Raw genomic sequence first — 21,957 nt, 5'->3', positions numbered from 1 at the left:
ATCACTGCCTAAGATAAGGTAAACTTGATTCTTCCTTGTTCAACAATCTTTTTCAATGCTTACTATAGTAAGAAATAAATATTCAGTAAAACAATAAAGTTTTGTGTAGAAATTAAATATGATGTTAATACCCACTGTTGCATTAGCATCTGATAATCTTTTTTTGAGACTGTAAAACTGGCATTATCTGACAAGATTTAAAATGGAAATGCCCTTGAACTACTAATTCTACTTCTTTCAATCTGTCTACTTGCTTAAATCTATCCTTCAGTTATGGTTTCATAATGAATAAATAAATAAATAAATAAATAAATATAGATAGATAGATAGATAGATAGATAGATAGATAGATAGATAGATATACTTTTTTTTTGGAGGGGGTCAAGCCAACCCTGCTTTTATTTCAAGAGATTTTCTCCATGGCTGACAGGAGCTCAGGTTTAAGGACACAGGAGTTCTGCTCGGCCCCCACAGCCTTGAAGTCCTCTAGAAAGGCCACCCCGAAATGAAAGTCAGGAGGGCTGAGGGCATCAGCCACCACTCTTTCAAGGTCAGGTTCCTGTCCTCCGATAACCTGTGCACTCTGAAAGCCAGCAGCTCCAATGCAGTCAGTCACTCTGCAAGGCCTCCAGGATGAATTCACGCAGTACCGTGAGCTCCCTGATGTGCCGTGATCTTAGAAGGTCCACTGGAGGAGGCAGTGGTCTGGGGAGCTGACTCATAGCAGCGTGTAGGTGTATTTTGCATCTCTCTAGATCCTCCTTCTGCACTGCCTTGGTGCACACCACGCTCAGCCCCTCCTTAGCCTCAAACCTGAGCCTCTGCTCTGACTTGATCTTCTCTGCTATGAGGTTGAAGAAGACCCAGCAGGTAGAACTGAGAGGCCAGGGGTGAGCACGGGAAGGTCCGGCATTGTGGGTCAGGTGCTCCACACCGGCTCTGGGTGCAGCAGCTGCTCCTGGTTCCTCTCCAATTTCCGGGGCTGGAACAGGGCGGCCTTGCTCAGCATGCAGAACTCTTCAGGGCGCTCTTGATTGGAAGCTGGAAGCATAGCCTTCTGGAAGCCACAAGCCTCAAAAACTTATGGGTCCTTTCCAGGCTGTAAATGCATTCCTGAAACACCTTGTTCTATAGCTTGATCTCCTGGTACTTCTCCTCTGGATGCAGAAGGATATTGTCCAGGTATTGGCGATGGTGTCCATACCCAGCTTCACCCTGTTGCACAATTACTGAGTCAGTGAAAATGTGGAGAGAGAATGATCCATTTGATGTGGGCATCCCTCTGATCCTTCCTCACAATGATCCCTGTGAGTGGGCAGGTGAAGTACACTCCAGGGTCAGCCATGGGTAGAGGATTCTTTGGGCTCAAGCACCATGTTGGTGCCTGGGGCCTCCAACCTCCTATTCAGAGTTCCTTCAGCTCTAAGTTCCTTTCTCACCTGGCTCTGAATGGAATCCTGTGTTGGGGGTCTCAGGGCCCTGAGTTACTTATGCTCAAGTCGACTACAGCAGCTGCTGCCGCCATCTGCGCCTTATCGGTGGGTCCCCGGCTGGAGACTATAAAAGAAATGTGTACTAATGATATATCATTTATAGCATCATTGGTAATTGTGAAAAACTGGAAACAAACTAAAAATTCAGCAAAAATATAGTGATTAACCATACACTACTTGTGTCACATTACATAGAAGACATCAAACAAATGACACTGCTGATCATAAGGCATACCATTATATTTATAACATCAAGGGGAAAAGAAGCTCTAACCAATTACAATTATAAAATAAAATCAATTATAGATCATACATAAACTTCAGAGATATAAAACACAAAAAATCTATATCTTAGAAACAATTAAATATAGTTTACCAGAGGAGACTTTAAAATACTGAATTGTTTCATATATTTTGCAGTTGTTCTAAAATAGTTGGGTGTGTGCATGCATGTGGGTGTGTGTGCACATATATGTATAACAAGTTGTGTGCTGCTAAAATTTTGAGAACTGACTTTTCCCCTGTAATGACCAACCCCCAAATCCCTATTTATAGTGTTTGTCAATTTCATAGTGTATATATTTCCACTATGCCTTATTTCAAGCTACCAACATGATGTGACTTATGGGGATTTGGGAAAAGATGCACACAGTTGGCTTTTGTAAGTCAGTATGAGACAGCTCCAGCATACTACTGCAAATAGTTATGGATACAGTCCAGGGCCTCTTTAATTTTCTATGAATGTATCTATGTATCTATCTATATACATATATCTGTGTGTATTTATATATGTATGTCTAAATATGCATATGTATTTTTTAGAAAAATGTCTGTATATATGTTATGGAAGTTGGTATAACTTTGGAGTTGTTTTCTTGACAGATCTCTGTTTAACACGCACAACACGCTAGGATGTCCCCTTTTCATCCATAAAATATGTTGACCATGGTTGCCGAAGGCAGCCTGAAAATTAGTGATTAGTAGGTTTCTTTCAATTATGGTCATGAACTTCTCCTCCTACCAAAAGAGTTGAGTGCTTAACAACATTCTATTGTTCCCAAATCTGTTTAAACTGGTGGCACATTTTCTTATAATTGGTTCATTTATTTAACAATCAGACATTCTTATAAAATGTGAATGAAAAAGAAACAGCATTGTTGTTTCTCTGAAAACAAAATTAAGTAATTTTATGTAATCTAATGATGTCAAATTAAAAAAAAATCATTGCTCTCATTTTGGGAGGAGACAAAAAATAAATAAAATTTGGGGATATATATATATATATATATATATATATAAAATGTATATACATTATATGCATATATAAAATCTAACAAGATTCTGCATTCAAATTATTTTTAAGGGTTCTTAAGTACTCACTTCCCTTACATCAGAAATGGAAGTCAAAGAAAATGTACTTTATTCAAGAAAGTAATGATGTTAAGAACATAATAATAATCTCAAAGAAAAGACCTTGATTGTATATGGTGGCTTTGTAAAGTGTCAACGGAGTGCCAGGCTGTACTTGGTTCCTCAGAGTTCCCTTTCCAGGATGTTTCTGGTTAAGGTAGCCCACAAGAGACATTTGTGCACTAGGTTTAGAGGATTGAAGTAAAGCAGCAGCCATATTTTTTTTTTTTTTTATGCTCAGAAGTTTGGGTCAGTGTCATCAGGTACTTTTATAGCTGACTCAAATTATCAGTCATTTGATGCTTACCTTGTCAGCATGGGGTTGCTGCTGATCCTACAGCTGCTCCAGATGTTCTTTGATCCTCCTTCAGATTCTGACTCTTGAGTCAAGGGTGGGGTTAGCTCCAAGATGAAGGATGCCAGCTTCTCCTGGAGGACATCCACATCATCAAGGTTAAACTTAGTGAGAACTGACATGGCCTCCAATCTTTAGGTGAGTTCCTGTATATGCTTGTAGGGTGCCTATTGTTCACATTTATCTTCCATTTCCAACAGCCTGCCTTGAAGAAGTCAAGTCCCAGAGTTAGACTTGAAGACAACTAGTATACTGTATTTCCAAATATTATATAACAAACTCAATTTATTTACCTATGATTCCCATTTTAACTGTTTTTTTATCCTATTTAACTGAAAACCACTGATCATTACGGCACCTGATAACACAGCTTCTATATATACTCTAATACTCAATAAGGGTCATGTCAAGTTGGAAAAAAAAGCTTCACTATTACAAAGCTGAAGATTGTACAAATTTTATTGAGGAAAAAAAACTTTTATAACACCAATTTGGCAGCATATATCTTATCTTCAGTCTTAAAAAAACTGTATCTTAAAATCTAACACATTTCCACTATTTAACCTAAAAGGATAGTACTGCACCTAAAGGTGTGTGATTTAGGATGTTCGTTACATAACCCTCAATTAAAAAAAAAAAAGAAACATCTATATTTCTGATAGAATAAGAAAATAGTTAAGTAAATTAGGATAAACCTGTATGATAAAATATTTAGAATTTTTTTTTTTTTGCGGTACGCAGGCCTCTCACTGCTGTGGCCTCTCCCGTTGCGTAGCACAGGCTCTGGACGTGCAGGCTCAGCGGCCATGGCTCACGGGCCCAGCCGCTCCGCAGCATGTGGGATCTTCCCGGACTGGGGCACGAACCCGTGTCCCCTGCATTGGCAGGCGGACTCTCAACCACTGCGCCACCAGGGAAGCCCAGAAATTATTAAAAGAAGTGTCTAAACTGTAGGAAAATATCAGTGATATAATTTAATTAAATCATTAATATTTTAAATGTCAGTACTATGATCATTTAAAGAAGAATATCAAACTGCATTTATGGATATAATAACAATTTGTATATATATGTGCACTTCTGGGTTTAAGTTTGTGAATGAATAAAAGGCTAAAGGAAAAATATTTCATAATATCAAGATAATTTTATCTGTGAATGAGGAGATAATAGGTGATACCGTTGCATGTAAATTCTTCATTTTGTAATTTTAAAAATTTTCCAATTCTATATATCTATTGCATTTACGATAAAATGTGTCAAACAATTTTTCAAAATATACTAGAATAAAAGAAACAGCATAGAGATACTTTTTTGTTTTTTTATAACAAACCACTGTCATGTGTGACACAAAATTATTTTATTATTATTTCTTCAGGCCTAGGAAGTATTATGAAATGTGGATATTTTAGCATCTCGACAGCCTCATTTTTTTTTTTTTTTTTTTTTTTTTGCGGTACACAGGCCTCTCACTGCTGTGGCCTCTCCCATTGTGGAGCACAGGCTCCAGACGTGCAAGCTCAGCGGCCACTGTTTACGGGCCCAGCCGCTCCGTGGTATGTGGGATCTTCCCAGACCGGGGCACGAACCCGTGTCCCCTGCATCAGCAGGCGGATTCTCAACTACTGCGCCACCAGGGAAGCCCAGCCTCATTATTTTTTATTCATACTTATAATTATTGACCTAGGAGTATACTTCTCTGTAAATTCACATGAAAGATAAAATACCCTCAATTTATTAATCTACATATTTTTTAAACTCTGGGATTAGTCATCCTTCCATAGAATTTTGGCACATCTCTCTAATCTCTAATCATCCCTGCCTTAATGCAAAAAAAATCTATGCCTCGTGTAACACTGCATCAGTGAAGTGGGCTTCCTCTCTTCATAATCATGCACTGTGATGGCTAGACCATGTACCTCAAACTCAAAACACTTGAACTTCCAAATTGCATTTTTCAGTCATATTCTCTTTTTGCTATGCTCTGAATCCAAATAGGTCAGATATTAGGTCATACCATTTTCTCACAGTCTACTGAGACCTTTTGGTTTTATGCATTTTCTTTTCTACAGTAAGACCCATGATGCACCACTTCAATATTTGTTTGGCAATATATTGCCCCCTCTTCTTCATGAGTTTTATACTCAGACTATAGGTCAAGTAAATCATCTTATCTCTCTGAAACTGTACCTAAATCATTCATCCTGATGCCTCTATCCTACCCATCCTGCAATGCAAATATATTAGCCCTAATTTCTGTCTTGCCATTAGCACTTCCTGACAATTATTTCTCTTGTCTGTAGTTTGATCATTCCCAAATTCCCTTCAAATTTCTTTTACTCAATGTCAAATTAATTGTTTAAGCAGAAGGGCTTTATCTCCTATTTTCTCAAGAAAATATAATCAACAAAGTATAATCTCAAACTCAACCTCCAAATTAATAATAGTCTACATTCTTCTCATCTCAGGAAACAAATACCACATCTCTTAACCAAGACCAATCTGACCAATACTCTTGCTTTCCCTATAACTCATAACTACACAAATGTATTGCTAAATTTCCATCTCTCCCAATCTCTACCAATAATTTATCACTCCAAAACTTAACCACTTATAACAACACACTTTTATTGTCTTGGTGTTTGTGGTTCAGAAATCCAGTGTGACTTGACTAGGTGCCTCTTGCTCAGAGTATCTTGTGAGGCTGTAGTCCAACAACAGTAGAGCTCTGTTTATCTCCAGGCTGGATTGAGTGAAGATTGGCTTCCGAGCTCACCCTGCTTTCTGAGTTATTGGTTTTGCTCTCAGAACCATTTTTTCTTTCTCATAAAAAGATGCATTTGACACTGAGTAGTTTTCCCAGCCTGAATTCTGACTGTAGAAGTTTTGGGGGTCCCAAATGCCTTTTTTTCAGTTCAATTGGGTGGTGATGTTTCTGTATATAAATAAGTGTTTAAAGGACATTGTGGGTCTTTTATAAATCTTCTTGGGGTTCACTCTATTAGACAAATCTCTTAGATAGAAGTCTATCTCTACTTTTGATTCCTGTTGAGAGGCTGAAGGGCAACCCCTTTAGAATTCATAGAGTCCCTATTGTTTGCTTGAGAGTATCTTTGTAGCACACCATTAATCTCTTTAAAGGGCCTTTTATGTGACTGAACAGTACTCTGAGGCACCACCTTTGATCTTTCTGAGATCCTAATAAAAGATTTTACAGTCACACCTCTAGCTTCAGCTTTATACCATATTTTCCTCATAGTGCCCTGGATTTGATCTTTGCTGGAGAGAGACTTTTTTAAATTTTAGCACTTTTTTTTCAAAGCCATCAAGTTCTAGATTCTTTTTTTAGCAGTATTCTCTCAACTTATTTCTTTCCTTTCACGTTTTACCCTAAATAATAAGAATAAACCAAACAGCACCTACCACAATAGGCTTTGAAATTTCCTTAAGTAGATTGTCTAGATCATTAGGCACAAGTTTTGCTTTCTGCATAAGTGCAAATGGCAGTGTTTATTAAATTTCTCCCACTATAACAATGATTGCCTTTTCTTCAGTTTTTAGTAATATTTTCCCTACTCATCCACAGGCTCATCAACATCTTAAATTCTGTGAGCAGTGTGTTTGATGCCCTGTAAGCCTTCACAAAACTCCCTCAATATTTACTGCCTGGTTCCAATGCCACTTCTACATAGAGGTTAGGGGAGCATCCCAATTCTAGATACGAAAATCTGTATTAGTTATCTATGGCTGCATAAAAATCACCCTGATCTTATTCTTAAAAAAAAAAAAAAAGAACATTTGATACTTCATAGTTTCTGTTGGTCAGGAATCTGGGTGCAGCTTAGCTGGGTTGCTCTGTCTCTGATCTCTCAAGAATCTGCAGTTAAGCTATTGGCTGAGGTTGAAGGTATCTCAAGAGTTCTCTCAGCTAGATTCTGCTTCCAGTTTCAATCACAAGCTGCTTATAAAATGGCAGGTGGGTGGCCATGAAGTAAACGGGCAAGAGAGCAAGAGAGAGCCCCTAAAAGGGAAGCCACAGTCTTTTTATTATATGATCTCATAATTGACATCTCATCCTTTCAGCCAAATTCTATTAATTAAAAGCCAGTCAATAAAGCCAGCTCACACTCACAAGGAGGAGGACAGTATACAACCCCTCCTTTTTTTCTTCTGTCCTGGTCCTGGATGCAGGAGTCTGGTTGAAGGGCCTCAGCCTGATCTGAGTGTAGGAGCCTGATACCTCCAGTGGGCAGAGAACTCAAATTCTGGTTTTGGTTTGGTATATGCTTTCCGATTTCTGGTAGGACCGAGTTCCCTTCCTCCCTTCCTGGAAGCCCAGGGAAAAGTCCTGGGCATCTGCGGGTGGCAAGAGACATCTGTAAGGCCACTCATTTTGTCCCCTCTCCTTCCCCTCTTCTTTCAACCTGGCCTCCTTTCCTCCCTTTGAAATCTTTGAAGACCTGAGATATTACCACTTACTCTGTTATTACTCAAATCTGAAGTCCTGTGTCTCTGTAGGAGGTTTTCTGAGAGACTTCAATCTTGTATTTAAGGGAGTGTCTGATTAGGACAGCCAGACCTGTGTGTGTTTTATACTTTGTGTTCTGTGTTGTGATTTGTGATGGCCATTCTGCCTTGTGAAATGGGATAACCTTGTGTGGTCACCATATTGTTTAGACTCCAGAGAAAGTTGGTTTAGGTAAAACTCTTGAAAACTGGTTTGAAAACTAGTTGTTTTTGCATATACAGTTAGTAAAAGCAAGCTTGATCAAAGGTCTTTTCACAATTCTGATTCTGACGGAACAAGTCCTACTAGGAGAACTAGATTTTCTCTCCTTGTGCCTTGAGACCAGGGCTCTCAGGAACACTTAACTAGGCCATATCTAATTCCTGAGATTGAGGAAAAAATGGGAAGAAGCCTTTAAAAATTTTACTTATTCAAACTGTTATTTATAAACTAGTGAATTTTATATTGTGATATCTGATTCATGACTAAGTTTATAAAATGAAGCTGAATCTCTCATTATGTCTGTCTAGATATATGTATGTCTCAGTCTATGTCTCTGTCTTTGGATAATATTGCTGAGGTTAACTTGTAAATGAGCTCTATTTAACAGGCTTAAAGAAAAGTAAGTGCTTAAAAATCAAACAATTCTAAATACAAGAGGAATTAAGCTAAATGAACTGGGAAATATTCAGTATTAAATTAATACCTGGTATAAATGTTTAAGTTTGTTGATCTAATTAATATAGACATCTTTAGAGTCATCAACATTAAGTATAATACTTTTAATGTACCTAGGTTTAATAGAAGTTAAATAAGATCTTATTATATCTGCTGCAAGTTTGTCAGCAAAGAAAGTATCTCAATGTGAAGAAACTTTTAAGGAAGGAAAATGCAAATGAGATAAGAGCTTTGGGTAAACTTTTTAGGAATAAAATAAGATACTGAACCATTAATTACTGAGCATTGGCTTCCTTTTACAGAGAAACAAAAGGTTTAGAACTATTAATAGATATGTTTGGTGCCACACTGAGATATTTTCTATAAGAAAGCACATTTTTCAAGAAATTATTTGGATTTATGTTTACCAATCTACAGTGTTGATATAAAGGATAGTTCATGGTTGCTTAAGGAAAAGAGGATGTGTAGTTTTAGTAAAGAAGGTAAGGAATGGAATTGCATTTTATTAAGGGAAAAAGAAGTAGGTCTTACTTACAGGTGGCTGTTTCTGGTTGGAAAAATAAAGTGATGGATACAGAAAGTGATAAAAAGGTTTGTGGAAAGTGGACCCCGAGAAAAGATTTCTGTGCATGGTCAGGATTGATTAAGTTTAAAATAAATTTAATTGAGTAACGGAATTTTAAAAGTAAGCAGTTGCAAAACTTGAATTTGGCTTTTCTCTCTCTTAGGGGGACAAGATTTCTTAAAATGTTGAACTGTGTTTGATAACAGATTTCAAGTTTCTTTACCTTTTAAGTGATCTGTTCTGTATTTGCCTTTGAAATAGTTATTGTTACTTTGGTTAAGTGAATAACTATTATTTCATAGTGACCTGCCATTCTATCTGACTGAGTGTTCGAAAGCCTTTTTGATATTTTATTGACAAAACTTCCTAAATCAAATTATAATGAAGTCCTTTTGACCTCTAGATAACTTTGGGATGCTTCAAAAAGCCCCTGAAACATCTCAAAGAGAAATATTAAACTAATTAAGTTCATTTGGTAGTTAAATTACATGGGAAGTATTGTCAAATGAGTAATAAATTTTCTTAGGTTATCTAGTATGGTAAATGTTACTAATATAGATATCCTAGAAATCATATGGAGTTCCTGAAATTCCGCTATGTCCTGGTAAAATGTTATCAGTCATAATTCTAGTCATTATCTTAAAGTGTTGTATGTAACAGCAGTAACAAAGTTTCTTTGTCAGTTGCATTGTAATCAGATTTAAATGTGCCTTCTTAAGTCTTTTGTCATTATAGACAGTTATAGTTTCACTCTAATGCCTTTGCAAAAATGTTTCTTCTTCAAGAAGATTTATAAAAAGGACTTTAGAATAAATACAAGTTTCTGACTTTCAGACCATAATGCTGAACTGGGTAAGAAACTGAAGATTTCTAATGAAAAAACTGATGGTTTCATAAAGGTGTTAACAAAAAGGATTAGTTACATAGGACTGAGTGAACTGGTGAATATGTTATAATTTTTATGACTTCTATCTGAAAAATTACCAGTTTAAATCTGTTTTTTCCAGGTATGTGGAAACCTTCCCCTCAAACTCATTGTGCCTTACAGAAATTTGGTAAATTATACTTTTGTAAGCAGAATTGAAGCATTTATCTTTTTCTCTCTATCTGCTCCCTCCAGAGATTGGAAACTCTTAGGTTCCCAGAGCTCTGTCAGATAAATTAGGAAGGCTACCACACTAGCAGGTACAGAAATCCCAAGGTATTTTGGAGACATCAAAAGGGAGGAATTCATCTACATCTGTTATGCAAAAATCTGTGAGAAGCCCTTGGTGTGACTTTCCTAGCCCTGAGAGGTCTTTTAAAAGTCCAAAGAGTTTCAGTGAGTAAAACGTCTATATGATCAATTACAGTTATATAAATCATCAGGCCAATTATTGAGACCAGACTTATTTTGCAAACAAATTAGTCTTAATTTTGTTACTTTTGGTAGAAAAGAGGGTAATTTTAGAGAGAAAAATATTATGTTTTAAAGAATGTTAAAACCCAGTTTTGTTAACAGAGATCTGTATTTACTAAGACTCAACTCCCAGATAGTTCTTTCTTGTTATGCTATATTAATGTAAAGGTTAATTGAAGGACACTCTAAGTTTGTTTCTGAATATTATTTTAGTAATCTATCTTTGGATGAAGATCAGATGCCCCACGACATACAACCGCGGGATTATGCATACTAGAAAAGACATAATTTAAAAAACTATCTCTAACTTGGACCAAAGGACCCTTGTCAGGTACATTTAACTAGCTCATGCAGTGAAACTGAAGAGAATTGACTCTTGGATTAATTTCCACTCACAAAGGCCCCTGCACTGGACTGGCCTGTAGAAAGGACGGCTGACCTCAAACTCACCTTAAAACAATGCTCAGAGGAGAAACTACACTCACACTAGGATGAGAAAAAGACAACATTAGAAGTAGACAGCTTGCCCAAGATCTTCTACCTGACTTGTATGATCATTTATAATGTTTTCTTGACTTCTTGGACCCTTGCATATGAATCAAATGTTTTCCTGTCATGAGCATGATCCTATGCTAGTTTTAAAATCAATCCAATTGTTGGTTTTGTGGCCAGCTACCTGTGTCTAGTTCTTCAGGGTTACCTTGGTGAATTTCTCCACTCCAAGGCTCCAATTGGTTGGCCCTGAGGAAATTTACTTTAAAAGAAAAATTATAGTCATGTTCAGGTAGCTATTGATATTACTAGGTAGAATCCCCTCACCTGGCCAATTAATAATGCCTGCTCTGACCCTGCCCATAAACATGAGTTTTCTTCAATTACTCAAGCTCAATCAGAGCAACAAGCAAAGTTTTAACCAAGGAGCAAGACCTCTCACAATCATGAGATGGATTTATATAGTTAATACCAGGCTATGGTAATTTAAGTTTAAAGGCATCTCTATGTTGGGAACAATTAAATCATATTAAGGATAGTCAGTCTAGTAATACTAGGAAATTGGGTTGAGTGCCTTATGAAAAATGCCAATATATAATTTCTCTTAAAGATAAGGATTGGTACAGAACAGACTAAGTCAGATAACGTGGGATATACTAGGCTGCACCTAATGGAAATTCTTGACTTATATTCTTGCTTATGATCTTATTAATCTGCTAGCTATATTGTTTTTTTATATTGCCTGTTTTACAAAATTGTTGTTTCTTGTATTACCAAATGTGTGACTGAGCCTCGGATAAAATGATGATATACAGTTCCATGTAAGATTAATGACGGTAATAGTGTAAGTCTAGATATGGGAAGAAGCAACAAGAGGGAATATTTTCCTGGACCATAAGAGACTAGATTAGACAGGTGATCCTGAGACATTTTACCTACTCATAAGGCCTAGTCCAATAATAGAAGCACATTGAGTGGCCTGTCAGTGAAATTTTTGCCAGACCTGGAAATAAGCATTCCTAGCACCGTGGGATGAAATGGTCATAAAACACCCCCCAAACTATAGTCAAATTCATGACCCTGAAGGGGCTCTGCCAACTGAAAATTGTCATCTGCCTCTGCAAGTATTAAGTCAATGGCCACTGCTGCCACTGACCTTCAACACCTCCTGAAAGGGATTCAGGGTGGAGATCAGGAATGAGACACCCTGTACTCTGAGAAAACCCAGTAGAACAGGCCTTCAGATAGTGAGATATTTTCAGGAGAAGATTTTATGAGCCCAAACTCTTGCATGTTCTCATACCTAGAGAAATACTAACATCATTAATGGTGATATCTGCTTTGGCTATTAAGGAGAAAATTACAATTAAAAGTCAAAATGGAGTAGTTATGGTTCCGTCATCCAAGGAAATAACTAGGTGACACTATGGGTGTGATTTCAGACAAGTCCTTGTATTGCTGAAAGTCACACATCTTGTAACCCTCACCCCAAATTTTGATCAAGTGGAGAGAGACTTCTCTATGAGGCAGGACTACACCCACTCTCAGCAGGAAGTAGTTATGGAAGAAAGAGACCTCCGCCCCAATTCCCAAGAAGTATCTTTTTTGTTTTTAAGTTTTTTAAAATATGTAAATTTATTTATTTTATTTTTGGCTACGTTGGGTCTTCATTGCTTCATGTGGGCTTTCTCTAGTTGCAGCGAGCAGGGGTTACTCTTTGTTGCAGGGCACAGGCTTCTTATTGTGGTGGCTTCTCTTGTTGCAGTGTGCAGGCTCTAGGCATTCAGGCTTCAGTAGTTGTGCCTCTCCAGCTCTAGAGCACAGACTCAGTAGTGGTGGCACATGGGCTTAGTTGCTCCATGGCATGTGGGATCTTCCTGGATCAGGGCTCGAACCCATGTCCTCTGCATTAGCAGGTGGATTCTTAACCACTACACCACCAGGGAAGCCAAACCAAGAAGTATCTTGATTATGAAGTCTCTCAGGGCGGAGTTGTTAGGGGAAACACTGACCTAAACCACTCTCCCTGGTGAGGCAAAGGCAGTAACAATTTGCATGAGTTATTTTACGACAGGAGATCCTGGTAAGGAACATGGAACTAACAAGCCACCAGCAACCAGAAGAATATAGGAGAGGTCAAAAGGAGAGAGGAGACGCCAGCCCACATGTCCTACCAACATCCCAGAAGCCTCCTCGCTAGAATCCATCTTGGCTGAGCAGTTGCGCCGCCACCAGAAAGGACCCTGAGTCAGAATGATTGGCCAGAGACAACCCAGAAACTAATCCCATCACCACCAGAAAACCCGAGACTGTGAGCCACATGGCAGAACAGTCCTCCTGGGTTCCCTTACCCTCCTGCTCTCCTCCCGGGCGCCCTTTCCCAATAAAGTTTCTTGCTTTGTCAGCACATGTGTCTCCTCGGACAGTTCATTTCCAAGTGTTAGACAAGAGCCCACTCTCGGGTCCTGGAAGGGGTCCCCCTTCCTGCAACAGTTTTATTTTTATTATTTATAATACAATATTAAATCTTCAGTGTGTATAATTATTGATACATATAGAAAAATATATACGTACATATTTTTTTCTCTCTTCCTAGTGTCTTTGCTTTGATTATACCATGAGTGTCTTTATTTATTTACTTATTTTCTTTACTCTAGGAATATATTCTGTTATGGTGTATAATTGTTTGGCCACCTACTGCAACATTGGCTCACATTATAAAGATATTTGATCATTAGTCCATACAGTTATTTCATGCATGAGAATTATCATTTTTAATTTGGCAGCAGTGAACCAACATCTCAGCATGTGTTCAAAACTGCCACCTCCAAAGAGCAATAAACAGAGTTGACTAAGTTGATTAAGACAATAAAACTATCAGAACTGCTTCAGGGCTAACAAAAATGCTTACATCAACTCATACTGTCTATAATTTCTACTATTTTTTTCTATTTTTCTTAATGACAGTAGTACAAGCTACTAATTCAGGTTGTAAATTAAAATGTACATAAAGTGATAATGTAGTTAATAAATTTAAGAAATTTTCCATAAAACTTTAATTATCAAGATATTTCAATGTAAAATGCGCCATAATAAGATACTGAGCTAAATATATTCAAGTAACAGGCATTCAGTCTTCATATTCAGAATACCATAACTATTAGGAATGAAAATGAACTGAAAATGTAATTGGCAAAAAAATACACAAGTTATAAAAGTACATTTTGCCTCTTAGCTTCAAGGACTGTTATCTAAAACTACACTCCCTTTTGGTAGCATTTCATAGTACAGAGTGAAGTAGGAACTTTGTGGTTATCCAGTAAATGTAGTTTATTTTCACAGTTAAATTACTCAGTTCAAGGGGGAAATTGGCATTTCTCATTAGAGTTATGCTTAATAATACTGTTTTGATTGACTATTGTTTATTGATTATATTTGCAAATTTCAGTTCTTGTTTATTATTTTTATTTTTGATAAAGAAAATGTTAATACAGTACACACAAAGTTTAGAAGATCAATTTAGATAAGTATAAAAATTGGAAAAAATATTTTGCTCTATGTATACCCAAATATATTAGGAATTCATCAAATTTCTTTTTTTTTTCCTTCTTTGTAAACTGAAAAATTTTTATAATCAGTATAATAGTAATAAAATTAAAATTAAATGAAGCAACCAGTATACATGTTATGGAAGTTTCCAGTCAAAAAACACAGCATGATAATTCTATTAAATAGAAATGTGACATCATTTGTAAAGAATGGTTATTAGAATAATTTGTTTTGCTTTAGTTGGTCTTATTTCTAAACCATAGTTCTCAACACTGACTATAAATTCAAATCACCAGGGAGATTTTCACTCCCTTTTTTCAAGCTTTATTGAGGTTCAATTGACAAACAGGAATTTTATATATTTGATGTATACAACCTGATGCTTTGATATTTGCATACATTGTGAAATGATCACCACAGTCAAGCTAATTAACATACCTATCGCCTCACACAGTTACCATTTTATTTCCTTTTTTTTCTTGTTGTTGCTGTGAGAACACTTAAGACCTACTCTCAGCAGATTTTATGCATATAATACAGTATTGTTAACGGCCACCTTGCTGCATATTAGATCCCCAGAACTTATTCTTCTTGCATAACTAAAACTTTCTACTGTTTGACCTGGAATTTTTTAAAATACGTAGATGCCCAGACCACTAAGACCAATCAAATCAGAGTCTCTGAAGGGAAAGCCCAGACATCAATAGAATGTCTATCAGAAGCTTCAGAATAGAATGTCTATTAAAATCAATAGAATGGCTCTAGAAGTTTCCCAGATAATTCTAATGAACAGCTATTAGAGATAGTTTTTTGCATAGGCTATTCAACGTTTCAATATCCTACCATCTGTGTATTAATAAATTAGATATAAACTTAACTTTGTATGAAATAATGTGAAATCAAGCATTTAAATATTACTTTTTATATTTTCTTTTAGTTTGTTTTTCTCTTATCTAAAATTTCTTTTTACGTTTATTTTAAAAATGAATGACAAATCATATATATATTCCGTAGTTCAGCTTTAATTTTTTATAATTTATAGTTTTGTTGTTTTCAGCAGTGGAACAGATACTCCAAGATATTCGCATTAAATGATATGACCAGACATTGATGAAATCATATGTTCTGATACTCAAACATAAAGATTTTTCAAAGGTCCTATAAGTTGTGAGCTCAGTCTTTGAAGTATCTGAGGCTCTGGGTGATATACCTGTCAACTCAGAGAAATTTTGGTTTAACGGGGAAAAGTGGCTTCTGTGCACACAGGTGAGTTTAGGTGAAAATTTAGTTTCTTTTATTTATTTGAAGTGCTAGTTTCTTCCGGGTTACTAGGATTGAATCCAGCTGAACCTGGGTGAATTCAAAGGCCTTACTCAGCAGAGGCCATAGTTTCTGCTAGAATTACAACTAAAAAGATAAAATATAGTAATGTAAAACTCTCATTTTTAGGACAGGGATGGTATAAAATATTTCTGCTTTGTGATTTGCACCGTAGTTTGGAAGCAGGTGCACAATGTTTGGAATATTCCTGATGCTGATTCTTCTTATTAATTTTAATTAGGAATAATTCAACATTTAGAAAGTTGGGGATTTCTTGAAATAGGAATTGATTTATTGTGAAAGATTTTTTGAACACAAACAACATAGCTAGTTCATATTTTTCCAGGTATATTCCATAATTGATATATAATAATTTCCTTAAAGTTAGTAATTGGAAAGTGACACAAACACAGCTGAAGTATTAAAACATATGATTTTAAAAGAGAATAAGAAAATGAACTCATCCATCCCAAATATAAAGTGTACACTATGTTGTAATAAATCACAGTCCCTAAGGGGATAAATAAAAACTAGTCGTTGTCCTAAGAGTTGTTATACTTTAGTTGGCACACAAAGAAGAATAAATAGGTCTAGGACATAACATGCTAACTGATGCTAGAGAATTAGAATGCTTATTTCTATTTGGACTGTATTTCTAAGTTTAAATCTATATGTAGCCATATTAAGCGATTGGGTTTCAGGAAGCTTTTATATACATATTTGCAATTATTTATCTGGCTAAGACCTGGAAAAAAATACAAAGAATGTGACAGCCATGATGATAATTTATTTTTCCAAATTGTGATAATTGACAATATTGATTTTTTTAGCACTGACCTCTGTTACAGAGTGGATGGAAGTAGGCTACAAAAGTAAGTGCAAGAACTATAGAGATCTTAGAAACTTAGTGAAATAAATGAAGTTGTTTGTTCCTGTAATTGTTGATTTTGTAGTACAAATTTAAGTTTTATTCAGGTAAAATATCTTACATTTCATTCATAATCTGAAAGCTTTGGACAAATGTTTTTAGTGTTTTACCCCCATTGCCTGGACAAAAAGCAAAAAAGTACACTATTGGTGTATTTTTGAATTAATAAATACTGAATGTATTAATTTGGCTCCATAATTCCTCTTTTACAACAAGTTAGTACTGTTCATGTAATTACTATAATGATGTTGTAACCTCAATGTTTTTACCTTATGGTTAAAGCCCCTTGTGTTGAAGATGGGATATACAGCTTTCCTTTAAGGCCATAATGACCTCTTTACTGAGTAGGTCATATGATACAGGCAGGCATCCTTCTCAAGCTTTGGTTGTGTAGATGTGGCTAAAGAAATCCAATTTTATTCAGTCACTGGAATGTGAAGTGCATTCCAGATGGATGAACCTGGAGAGCAGAACGTCTTTTTATCCTAGTACCTTTTTGTTTTGTTTTGTTTTGTTTTGTTTCGGTACGTGGGCCTCTCACTGTTGTGGCCTCTCCCGTTGCAGAGCACAGGCTCGGGACGCGCAGCACAGGCCCAGCAGCCATAGCTCACGGGCCCAGCCGCTCCACGGCATGTGGGATCTTCTCAGACCGGGGCTCGAACTCGTGTCCCCTGCATCGGCAGGCGGACTCTCAACCACTGTGCCACCAAGGAAGCCCCCAGTACCTTTTATATCTTACTTTCTTACTATGAGAATTCAATCTCTCAAAGACAAAATTATTTTTTCTAGATATGAATTCATTGCTAAAATCTTTCAGGCCATTGGTAGGAGAAAATAATTGAGCTGGAAAACTGCACACTTGGAGGATAACAAATATTAAAATTTGTAGTCTGGATTTTCTCATCAAACATTTCAATGGCTACTTGACATTTAAAAATCTCTGGTTGCAAAAATGTTGACAAAACACCACAGTTTATATAAATATAGGCCTCATAATTTTACTTTATTGATTTTGCCTCTATTTTTGAGATTGTTATAGTGGAATCTTTCTTACCTGTCACTTATCACTTGAAGCCTGTGTACATATTGCCAAGCTGTCTGAAGTTATAAGCAAACCCAAGTTTAATACCACATTAAGAATCACAAGGCTTCCCTGGTGGTGCAGTGGCTGAGAGTCCACCTGCCGATTCAGGTGACACGGGTTCGTGCCCCGGTCCGGGAAGATCCCACATGCTGCGGAGCGGCTGGGCCCGTGAGCCATGGCCGCTGAGCCTGCGCATCCAGAGCCTGTGCTCCGCAATGGGAGAGGCCACAACGGTGGGAGGGCAGCGTACCGCAAAAAAAAAAAAAAAAAAAAGAATCACAAAGTGATATTTGTATTTATAATTTTCTTCAAAACTGACTTAAATGTTTTTATACAATTATTAGAGTTTAACTCCTCTAACTTGGGAACAAACAATAGCATTTTTAAAGATTAGCTGTGAATGAATTCATTCATTTGATCAACAAATATTTATTAAGAAACTATTTTAAACCAGGCTCTTTATTAAGTACTAAAGGTAAACATCCTTAAGTAGTATGAGTGTCTTAACAATCATACTATTAGTCTGGAAGAATATTTTATCAAAAATGACCCATGGACCATCTCTTTCAGAATCTTGAAATGTAATAATTTAAAACTGATGATTTCTGTGTTGCACCTGAGATCAAATGAGTTATATTATCTGCTCGTAATTCCTAAGAATATGCATTTTAGCAAACACTCCAGGTGCTTCATGACGTAGGAAGAAAACCTTTTTGTTTTGGTTCCAAGTTTGTGTGGTTTTGAAAAGTAGGCTCATATTAGCCTAGGGCTTTATTCTATATTGAAAGAAGACTGGACCAAGAGAAGAAATAGAAAAAAATGGCAAGCTTCTGACTGTGTTAAAAGTTTCATTTAAATATTTCTGTTTCAGGCTTCACAAACAAAATACCAACTCTAGCATTGGATCTTATTTTCTTCTTTGGATATTATTTCCTGTGAAAGTGTTCTGGACTTCACTCAGGTTTCTTCTCCAGTTTTTAATGTATGTGAGTTCTGCAGGTGAATTATTTTACTGCTAATACCCAAGCCCAGATTGATCCAGTATGGTCCATTACAAATCCTTAGTAATCATGGAGTAATTATTCAGCATATCATTAGATTTTGTTTTCATAATTTTAACAATTGGAAAATCTCATCAGTTGATGCCTACCAAATATTGCAGTGAAATTGATACTAATCCAAACAAATACTGTTTTGTAGTCCTGGGGAAGCTGAAAGTTTTATGGGTTCTAATGCTCCTCAATGAAATAAAATGACATTTTAAAGGAAGGGGATCCAAGTATTCACAGTAAAATATCCTTACCATACAGTTAAATTAAATTATGTGCTCAGTGAATATTCACCAGAAAATTAACATTTTCTAAGCAACTGACCAACTTGAATGAAACAATTTTATTTTTAATTAAAATTGTGTTTCATGAGAAAAGTATAGTCAGGGAATAAAGGGGTGTTTGTGTGTGTGCGCGTGATATGCTTCTTGAACACAGCAAACAGTTTGACACATACAGAACATTCTGTTTAGTCTTAAGGCACAAGAAATGACATTAGAAGGATGACATTTTCAGGCATAACCCTTTAGATGTATGGGGTTCAGAATGAAGACCAAAGTATACACATTCATTTTTATTGAAAGTTAAATTTGTTTTAAACCTGTTGTGTAATGTAATTGTAGATATTCAAAGATGATTTATTAGATGCTTCATTCATACAGCATGAAAGACAAGAGGAGGGAAACAACTCATAAAGACCTAAGTACTGCTTAGTGAGCTCAGGTTACTCCTGGTAATCAATCCCGATGCCTTCAGGGACTTCATGACCACATAAATATGGACTCTGTTGGATTATAATGGCTGAGTGGACCACCAATACAAAAATAGCCTTTGTTCTGTTCTATAGTATAGTTCATCAACTGCCAACAGCCATGACTGACCTGGTGAATAGTTAATTATTTATTAATTTCAGATTCTTCCTTAATTATACTCCTTTTATTATTCCATCTCTAAGCCTTTGGATACATCATACTCTTCAATATATATTTAATTGGTTAAACTGTTGAAACAGTTTCTTTCCTAAAGAATCATCCTTTGCATCACTAAACTCAGTCCAAAAAATAATTTATTGACAAAACACTTCTTTTTCACCTAGACAACACTTCAAGTAAATAAAGAATAAGGTAGTGAAGAAAATTATATTAAAATTATTTGAATATTTGTTGGCTTTTTATAGTTGGCTTAGTAGTTATTATGTATAATTTGTTTTCCTACTTAAAAATCCCTGTGTTTCTAAGTCACATAACTGAAATTTTTAGAGGACCGTGTCTTAAGAAGGTTATTATGTAGGTGACCTAATTCCCCAAGGGAATGAAATTAATGCAAAGACCAGCAAAATCTTTCTCAGGCAATTCTGCAAAGCAAAGAGCTTTATAAACCTGACATATACAAATAATTATAGTAATAATTACAATGGTAATGAAAGTAGCTAACTCTTATTTAGGTCTTAGTATGTCCCAAAGAGTAATTTGCATTTTTAGATGTGTATACTTTATTTTTCATAGCAAAATCCACAAGATGAGTACTATTATTATCGCCATTTCACAGGAGTGAAAAGTAAGGCATAGAGAGGTAAAATATTTTACACAAAGTTTTACACAAAGTCAGACATCTAGTAATTGGTAAGGCTAGAATTCAAACCCAAGCTATCTGGCTCCAGAATAAAATTTCAAATATTGGATCAATCACCATTTGTGAGAGAGGAATCCTGGAAAAAAATGAAATAAAATAAAATGAAATAAAATAAAATATTTGGTTCTTGCTAAGTGGTAAAAACTTTGAATTCCTTTTGAGTTATATACAAAAATTACATAGTGATTTATTATTAAGAATTATGATCTGTCAGCTGGTAAATTGGTTAGGTTCTCCTGTAATTTTGACAAAAGCAAAGAATTACAGACATTTGCGTTGTTAAATATTTGTTACCCAGTCATTAGGCTCATTCACTCTCATAAGATTGATACCAACATTTAGAGCCCTCACTGAGAAACAACAGCCCACAGGAAGATTAGGAATGGTGGCAGAAGGGTAATTGTAGAAGAGGAGGTGAGGAAGTTGAGCCAAGTGCATGAGTATACTTGGGCAGATCAAATTTAGGAAAGAATATCTGGGGGAAGTTAAGGATCTTCACATTTATTCCATTAAAGCTATTCATGTGTCTATATTTATCCTTTGGAAAGTATTCATGTAACCTGGGTAGTGGGGGTGAGTACAAACAAGCAGTAATATAAAAGTTGTTCAACAGAAGTTTCGTTTTCATGTGGCTTCTCCATCACCACATTAAAACAAGTTTTTTGTAATCCTGGTAACCAGGATAGGTCCAGGTGTAAATTAAACTTTGATGTGATTTTTTTTTCCCCCACATACCATTCATGTGTATCCTTGATCTGAGTTTTGAAGAGCCCAAGCCCTTCACACCCTCTGCTGTTCTGGGAATTAATGGATTAAACCACAACTTCAAAGGAGAATACATGTTATAGAAATTTTCAGCCAACTAATCATTGTACTAGAATTAAAAGTCATGATTTGTTTTGAATTTTTCTCTAAATAGCCTTAACTTCAAACAAATATTTATCAGTAATGAGCTAATTGTTTTTAAAGATTTCTACTGCAAATGTAACAATAATTCTGAATTCAGAAATCATTTGTTACTGCATGATAGTGTAAAAAATGTTTTTCATTTATAAAATGGGCTAAATAATACCTAACCATAGATTTGAGAAAAAAAAAAGAAAAAGAAAAAGAAACAAGTGTGTCCATCCTAAATTCTTCCTTTAATTTTCATGCCCATGCTATAAATGTGAAAAAGGGAGAGGCCCAATACATGGTGTAAAAACAGATGTACTTAGGCATAACTCTGGTAAAGGAAGTGGTGATTTCTGTTGAAATTAAAAATTTGAATTTCTCTAATATTTCAGAAAACAGTGTTTTCTCTTCACATGATTTAGAGTTTTGGAAATCATCTGGTCCAAACTGCATTTTATAGATGAGGAAAATGAACCTCAGTTCAAATAGCAATTTTGTGACAGAATAATTATAAACGTATGTCTCTGGATTCCTGAAAGATCTGCACTACCTTATAAATATTTTTATCATCTCTGAAGATATATATGTATTTAAGCAATATAAAA

General features: G+C 35.9%; 1 pseudogene; it reads right to left on the bottom strand.

The window, feature by feature from the left end:
- Positions 1 to 403: 403 nt before the first annotated feature.
- On the bottom strand, positions 404 to 3,380 carry LOC116753938 (annotated as a pseudogene).
- Positions 3,381 to 21,957: the final 18,577 nt, after the last annotated feature.

The sequence above is a fragment of the Phocoena sinus genome, chromosome 5, assembly GCF_008692025.1.
Source record: "Phocoena sinus isolate mPhoSin1 chromosome 5, mPhoSin1.pri, whole genome shotgun sequence".
NCBI classification, from domain to species: Eukaryota; Metazoa; Chordata; class Mammalia; order Artiodactyla; family Phocoenidae; genus Phocoena; species Phocoena sinus.
The sequence above is the reverse complement of the archived record's forward strand: the minus strand, read 5'-3'. Positions and strand labels throughout refer to the sequence as shown.